This window comes from Chrysochloris asiatica, unplaced genomic scaffold, assembly GCF_000296735.1.
Source record: "Chrysochloris asiatica unplaced genomic scaffold, ChrAsi1.0 scaffold00002, whole genome shotgun sequence".
Lineage (NCBI taxonomy): Eukaryota > Metazoa > Chordata > Mammalia > Afrosoricida > Chrysochloridae > Chrysochloris > Chrysochloris asiatica.
The window spans coordinates 4,050,369-4,058,045 of NW_006408520.1; the positions used below are offsets into that span (position 1 = coordinate 4,050,369).

Below are 7,677 nucleotides of genomic sequence, written 5' to 3' on the forward strand. Positions count from 1 at the left end.
CTAGTAGCAGTAATTCTTCTATAGGTGCTACATACATCCAGTCCAATTGAGTCTCCCATATGAGACACTTGCAACGGGTTGCTAATGTTAAAGCCATTTTTATTATTCACAGAAAACAAGCAACCAATTCCAGGATTGTATTTATGGTGAACTGGTCCCTTGTGGGCTCATAAAAACTATCCAAGTAGAAATTAAGACTATTCTATATGCGCCCCACATTGTGCCTTAGAAGAAAGGCAATAAAGTCCTTTATCCAGCCAGATTTATATTCCAGGGTCTCTGTGACTCACTGAAGTCCTGGTGTAGTGCTATGGCATAAACACTGGATTGCAAAGTTTGTGGTTCAAACTGACTAACTAGATGCTTCTTGGAAATTCCATATAGCCTCGCTATGAATAAGAACTAACTCAAGGCACTCAACAAAAACAACAACAGCGAACATATGACTGACTCACTGCAATGCAGATTTATAGGTATTTTAGACCCTACAACCCAAGGAAAGTTGTGGTTAGACATGTAGGTGTCAGCTGGAACGTAATATTTAAGCCCTGTTGCTTTTCTGTATAGAACATCAGGCTTTATTCAGAGTGAGCAGTGGTTAGCCCATAGTCTAAGTATACTAACAGGTTAGAAAACTGGGTATGGTCATTCAGCTGTCCTAAGGGCTAGCCTCTTCCATCTGTGTCATTTTGGAAGTAGATTATGAGGCTTATTTTCTGAAGCATTTCTGGGTGGGTTTGAACTGACAACTTTAGCCAGTAGTCATGTGCATAATCATTTGTGACTCCCAGGAATTGCAGAAGTGGTGACGACAGGTCTTTTTTTCAAGTTCTTCCCTTTATGTGATACTTAGTATTTCAGCCTTTTTTATAAACCTCTTTTATCCAGTTAAGAAAACTCCTTTTGTGTACTTATTCAAAATGTTTCTTTTTTTCCATTATGAAGTATTCTTTAATCAATGCTATTTTTGTACTTATTGATTTTATGTGGGTTATTTTTGTCTCATTTAATGAATAAAGTGGGAAATTACATGAATAACTTTTCCAAAGTGAACCCATATCTGAGTTTATACATAAAGTCCAGGTTGAAATAAAATTCATATATGTTGTGGGATTTAGTTTGTTTATTACTGTTGTTCTCATTATTTAGAAATTTAGCATTTCAATTAATGCTTTTATTTTTCTTTCTTTTAGAACACCCAAATGATTGATCATTTTTCTATTAAAGTTTAAATTAATTAATTTTTTATTTCCTAATTATAGTATGAATCTATATTATATTTTAATTCTGGTAACAAATATCTTTGTTTTTCTTGTTTTAATTCAAGCCTTTTTATACTTCCGAAACAAATCATTATTGTTATTACATATGGCAACATTATTTTGGATTTGCTTATATGTTTACCAATTTCTTTGCCCAGTCTTTTGACTTGAGACATGAGATTATTGATAAACTTCATTAAAAAGAGTATGGTTAGGGTAAATAGAGTGAGAAAGAAAATTCCCCCAAAAATAAGACATAAATTTCAGATAAAGCAGACTCAGCAAGACAAATAAATGGTATTCTCTAAGAGTACAAGTTAGAGGCTTAGAAACTGTACAAGCTCAAAGTAGAACATGGCTTTTATAACTTATAGTCAGAGTGTGTTGCAAACTTAGTATTCTGGTTCAGTCCCCGCCCCCCACCTCCGTATGTCCAGATGTCTTGTCCTTTGGAATTTAAATTGGCCAGAACTTTTTCTTGAACTTTAACAATCACAAGTTATTGTTATTGTTATTGTTGTTGTTAAGTGCTGTCAGGTTGGTTCTGACTCAGTAATCATGTATTTGGATAACTGAGGGTTTGAACTGCAATCATTCCTTATCCGATAGTGCTATGTCTGGGCTCCAATAATTATTCCCCACCAAAATAGCACTCATTTAAAAGAAAGATGTTTTTGTTTTTGTTTTAAGTCGGATTCATATAGCTTGCAGAAGGTAAATTTAGAACTGCAATTTAGGTTTACTTAACAAATGTTGTTATGTGCCATGGAGTAGGTTCAAACTCAAAGTAACCCTGTACAGGGTTTCCAAGACTGTTTATCTTTACAGGAGCAGAAAGCCTCATCTTTCTCCCATGGAACAACTGGTAGTTTCAAACTGCTGACCCTGAGGTTAGCAGCCTGATTCATAACCACTACACTAATAGGTTTACTTAATGCTTACTGTTCTGTTCATTTTTATTCTATCTACCATTTATCTGTTACACCAAATTATTTCTTTTTTCTAGCTTTGCAAAAAAATGCACACCATCCTGAATTTTGTTGTTGTGGTTAAAGAATTATATTCTCTTGAATTATCAGAAGAAATAGATAGAAATTGAATAGTTAATACGAAAGGAATATTTAAAACTCTTCTCAGCTTACTGAAAAACCTAAAACTAACTTTTTACATTAAAACTAACAATAAAAATAGAGAGACAGCAGCTTTAATTTTGTTGATTATTTTTAGTTCTGTTGCAGAATATATTTCACTCTCAAATGATTGTTTAATTTGGGGGAAAAAAAGTTTTCACTTTAATGTTACATTTTAGAAACTATTTGAGAGCAATGAGTAATGTAAGTTTATATCCTGCAGCTCATGAACAATCATTTACACAAACTATAAAATCACTTAGATGCCAAAATGATGCTAAATTAAGAGAACTAAAAACTCATTAGACTTTCCAAGGTTACTACTGTTATGTGTTTTTGAATGAATCAATAAGAGTTATGGAAAGACTTTAATCTGTTAACAAATATTTGACTCATCACTACACATGAAATGAGATTCAAGCAATGTGTCTTGAATCTGAAGGAACTCTGGTAGCATAGTAGTTACAATTTGAGCTGTTGATCTCATGGTCTATCTCATAGTTTGAAACTACCAGCAGTTCAATGGGAGAAAGATGAAGCTTTCTCCTCCCGTAAGGATTTACTGCCTTGGAAACACTATACAAGGTTGCTATGAGTTGGGGCCTGCTTCATGGCACATAACCACTACCACTACCATCTTGAATTTGTTTCCTATGACTACAGTACAAATTATAACACACTGTGTAGCTTAAAACAACAAAATTCATTCCCTCACAGTTCTGAATGACAAAACTTTAAAATCAAGGTGTCTACCAGAAAATTCTGAGGGAGAATCTTTTACAAGCCTCTCCCCTAACTTCGGCAGGTTGTCTACAACTTCTGATATTCCTTTGCTTGAAGACATATCATTTCAATCTTTGCCTCTTTTTCACATATTCATCACCACCGGGTGTTCCTTCTTTATGTGGTTTGTGTTTGCTTTATAAAGATATTTGTCTCTGGATTTAAATCTGACCTCAAGATCCTTAATTTAATTACATATAAGTTCCTTTTTCCAAAAGAGGTCACAATCACACCCAGGTTCTGAGAATTTCTGACTTGCGAACCTAATACAAACAACATAGATTTTATTTCAACTACAAAGAAAAAAATTTCTTTGTCATGAGGTTGCCAACCTCTGGGTCAAGCCAACAAATGAAGCCTGAAATTTAGGATGAACTGCAAAGATATACATTTGAAAGGAATGGGAAAGAGAGATACAGAAAGGATCGTTACTGTGAAACTGTGTACATAGCAGGCAATTCATTGATACAAGAAATAGCAGAGAAGCATTCACAGGGAATATCTCAGTTGATAGAAATTCTATTTGCTGCTTTAAAAAAATATATACATTGCACTTTCTTATAATTTACATATTTTTAGACTGAGTTGCTTTTAAATTATGAACAAACTAAGTGTGATGCAATTGCTTGAAAATACTTTTATGTACTATATAAGAAACATGAAAACATTAGAACACATTGAAGTAAAGAATAAGTTCTTTTATTAATAAAAGTTACCATGGCAATAATAAATTATTTTATGGTTAAATTAGTAGTGAGATGCTACTAAGAATTAGATACATCTAACAAAATTCTGAGACATTGCCTCTCCAGTGTCCTTACTGTTATCTGCCAACTCTTTAGCATATTTTTAGTCAAATCTGGCTCTCATCACCCTCTACCATAAAATCAAACTTGAATAATTTTCCTGAATTTACCATTGAACTATTTTCCTCTCATTTTTAAGCTATGTCCTATCTTTTAGTTCATAGTAAAGTTAGAGTTCATCAAGAATTAACTTGAGCTTTTTACATTCCACCATAGATATCCATCTCTTGTTTCTACTGTTTTAAAACAGCATTTCATCTTCTGATGAAAACCCAGTTTTTCTAGCTTTATTTGTGATATCAAACTCTCTTGTTATTTTCTATAATATTGATCCTATAACTTTCCACTACATCTTTGCTATTGGAAATTTTGCAGAACCAGTGACTTATTCATTGCAAATATCATTTAACATTGCTGACATAAAATGGATCTTGGCTAAAAGCAGAGAACACCAGAAACATATCTACTTGTGTTTTATTGACAGTGCAAAGGTTTTCAACTACATAACAAACTATGGATAACTTTGTGAAGAATGAGTATTATAGAACACTTAATAACATTCATGAGGAACTTGTACATAGTCCAGGAAGCAGTCTATTGAACAGATTCAATGATTTAAAATAAGGAAAGGTGTATGTCAGTTTTCCTTTCACCATACGTATTAAGTATGTATGCTAAACAAATTATCCCAGAAACTGAGTTATGTGAAGAAGAGTATGACACTAGGGATGGACGAAGACTCATTAACAACAATGCAGATGACACAGGCTTGCTTGCTGGAAGTGAAAAGAATTTGAAATACTTACTGATGAAGATCAAAGATTATAGTCTTCATAATGGATTATATCTCAATTCAAAGAAAATTAAAATCCTTACAAATGGACAAATATATAACAAAATGATAAATGGAGAAAAGATTGAATTGTCCAAGACTTAATTTTTTTGGATCCACAATCAATGCTCATGGAAGCAGAAATCAAGAAACCAAATGATGTTTTACATTTGACAAATCTGCTGCAAAAGACAACTTTAAATGTTAAAGACCTAAAATGTAACTTTGAGGACTTAGGTGTCCCTTACACAACCCAAGATATTTTCAAACACCTCACAGGTAGGTGAAAGCAGGGCAATGAATAAGGAAGACAAGAGGGAAATGGATGAATCTGAATTATGGTGTTGGTATAGAATATAGACTGCCAAAAGAACATAAATCTGTCTTGAAACAAATACAACCAGAATGCTCCCATACTTGGGGCACATTGTTGGAAAGGACCTGAATCTGGAGAAACACATCATGCTTGGGCAAGTAGAGGATCAGCAAAAAGAGGAAGACCCTCAAAAGATGAAATGACACTGGACAGAAACAATAGTCTTAAACAATTGTGAGATGGCACAGGACTAGACTGTATTTGTTCTGTTGTGCATGGGTATGCTTTGAGTTGGAAATTATTCAGCAGCACCTAACAACAATAGTAATAACAATTTACTGTTTCTTAGCAGCTAAAGGCTTGTTCAGCTTTCTCTACCATTTTTGAAAAACTCTCTCTTAGCCCTGCATCAAAGTGAAATTAGGTGGTTACAATTGGAAAAGCTTGGGCTTTAAATCTAAACACATCAAGGTTATAAGTCACAGTTCTGTCTCTACGATTAGGACAATGTCAACAAATTATCTTTTTTCTGCCAACAGTTTATCTATTAACAAGATGAGATAAGAATTACCTTATGGTCTTGCATGGAATGAAATCATCTTCATGAAAATCCCAGGACACTGTACCTGACATTGCATAGACATGCAATAAATTAAACATAGTATTAGCTTTATATCAACTTTATAACTTTATAGCTACACTATTTTCTTTGACTTCCTGCACAGAGGTCTTTTGGTTCCATTCTTTTTATAGCAGCAGTGTGCATTGCCTTTTTTGGAAGAGGGAGGGCTTTCTGCTTCCCATTTCTAATAGATCTTAAATAGATTTAAGATGCTTTTAATTCAGTACAAGGTAGAACTTACATTGGGAACAGGAAACTTTCCTTCCATGTCCCTAGAAATAGATACCTTTTGGATTAAAGACAAAGTAAAGGTTGGACCTGGTAATCCATAAGCATTAAACATAAAGATAGATTAGACAGAATTATATGTGCCTTCATTCTGAGGAACTGACTAACTGGCTGATACTAAATATTTTCCTTGACATTTAATACTAACTGTTTCTTTTGCAATTAGTAGAATTTTTAGCCCCAAATAAAGGTCTCCTTCTGTTCTCATCCTATTAAAATTTTCTTTAATTATTTGCTGTATATATTGTGTCAACATATTATTTATTTTTGTGGAAGTTCTTCTTTATAGTAACTGCTTTCTTTATTATATTGTACATCTTCTAAAAGCAATTCTAATAATTTTTAAAAACCGTTGGTTATAGGTGAACTATATAAACATGTGTTTTATGTAACTGAGAAACAAAATTACACTTTTGGCTTATGTAGTTTTCCTGCAAACACAAAATCATGGCATACATATTACAACATTAGCTCAGTTCTATCAGGGTTCATAATTCCTGGACCTAAAAAATATTGACTGATGCAAGAGACATCAACACAAGATGAAGTAGGAGAAGCGACTGCTACGCTGAGCAGAGGAGGCAGGAACTGGAGTGTGAGCAAAAGCTGTGTGGGCACCATGGCCTGGCCGCCATCGAGGGGGTGAAGCGCAAAATCCAAGTACTGCAGCAGCAGGCTGATGATGCCGAGGGCCGAACACTCCAGCAGGAAGTAGAAGGAGAAAGGCCCGGGAAAAGTCTGAGGCGGAGGTGGCCTCCTTGAACCATCGGAGCCACATGGTTGAAGAGGAGTTGGACCGCGCTCAGGAGCGCTTGGCCACTGCCCTGCTAAAGCTGGAGGAGGCAGAGAAAGCTGCTGATAAAAGCGAGAGAGGTATGAAAGTTATTGAAAACCGGGCCTTAAAAGATGAAGAAAAGATGGAACTCCAGGAAATCCAGCTCAAGGAAGCTAAGCACATTGCAGAAGAAGCAGATCAAAAGTACGAAGCGGTGACTCATAAACTGGTGATTATTGAAGGGGACTTGGAACGCACAGAAGAGCGAGGTGAGTTGGCAGAATCTCGTTGCCAAGAGATGGATGAGCAGATCAGACTGATGGACCAGAACCTGAAGTTTCTGAGTGCTGCTGAAGAAAAGTACTCTCAAAAAGAAGAAAAATATGAGGAAGAGATAAAAATTCTTACTGATAAACTTAAGGAGGTAGAGACCTGTGCTGAGTTTGCTGAGAGATCAGTAGCCAAGCTGGAAAAGACAGTTGATGATTTGGAAGATAAACTGAAATGCACGAAAGAGGTGCGTCTCTGTACACAAAGGATGCAGGACCAGACTCTGCTTGACCTGAATGAGATGTAGAGCACCCCAGTCCAGCCCTGCCGCTGCTCCTCCCTTTGGCCCTGACTTCCTGAGTCCAGCCTGCCCAAAGCTGACCTTTAAACTGAGGGCTGATCTTGAACTGGAAGGCTGCTTTCTCCTCGCCGTCCACCGGATTCCCTCTCAATCATGTCTTTTTTTTTTCCTCTGCCAAATTGTCTCTGCCTCTCCCCAGAGATCCCAACTGGGCTTAGAAGCTGAACACCTTTGGGAACAACATTTAAGGGAACGTGAACACAGTGCAAGCGTCTTTAAAAGCATGTTGTGA

At 35.6% G+C, this 7,677-nt stretch overlaps 1 pseudogene; it reads left to right on the plus strand.

The window, feature by feature from the left end:
* The first annotated feature begins 5,960 nt into the window (after positions 1-5,960).
* Positions 5,961-7,391, plus strand: LOC102832781 (annotated as a pseudogene).
* The last annotated feature ends 286 nt before the right edge of the window (positions 7,392-7,677 follow it).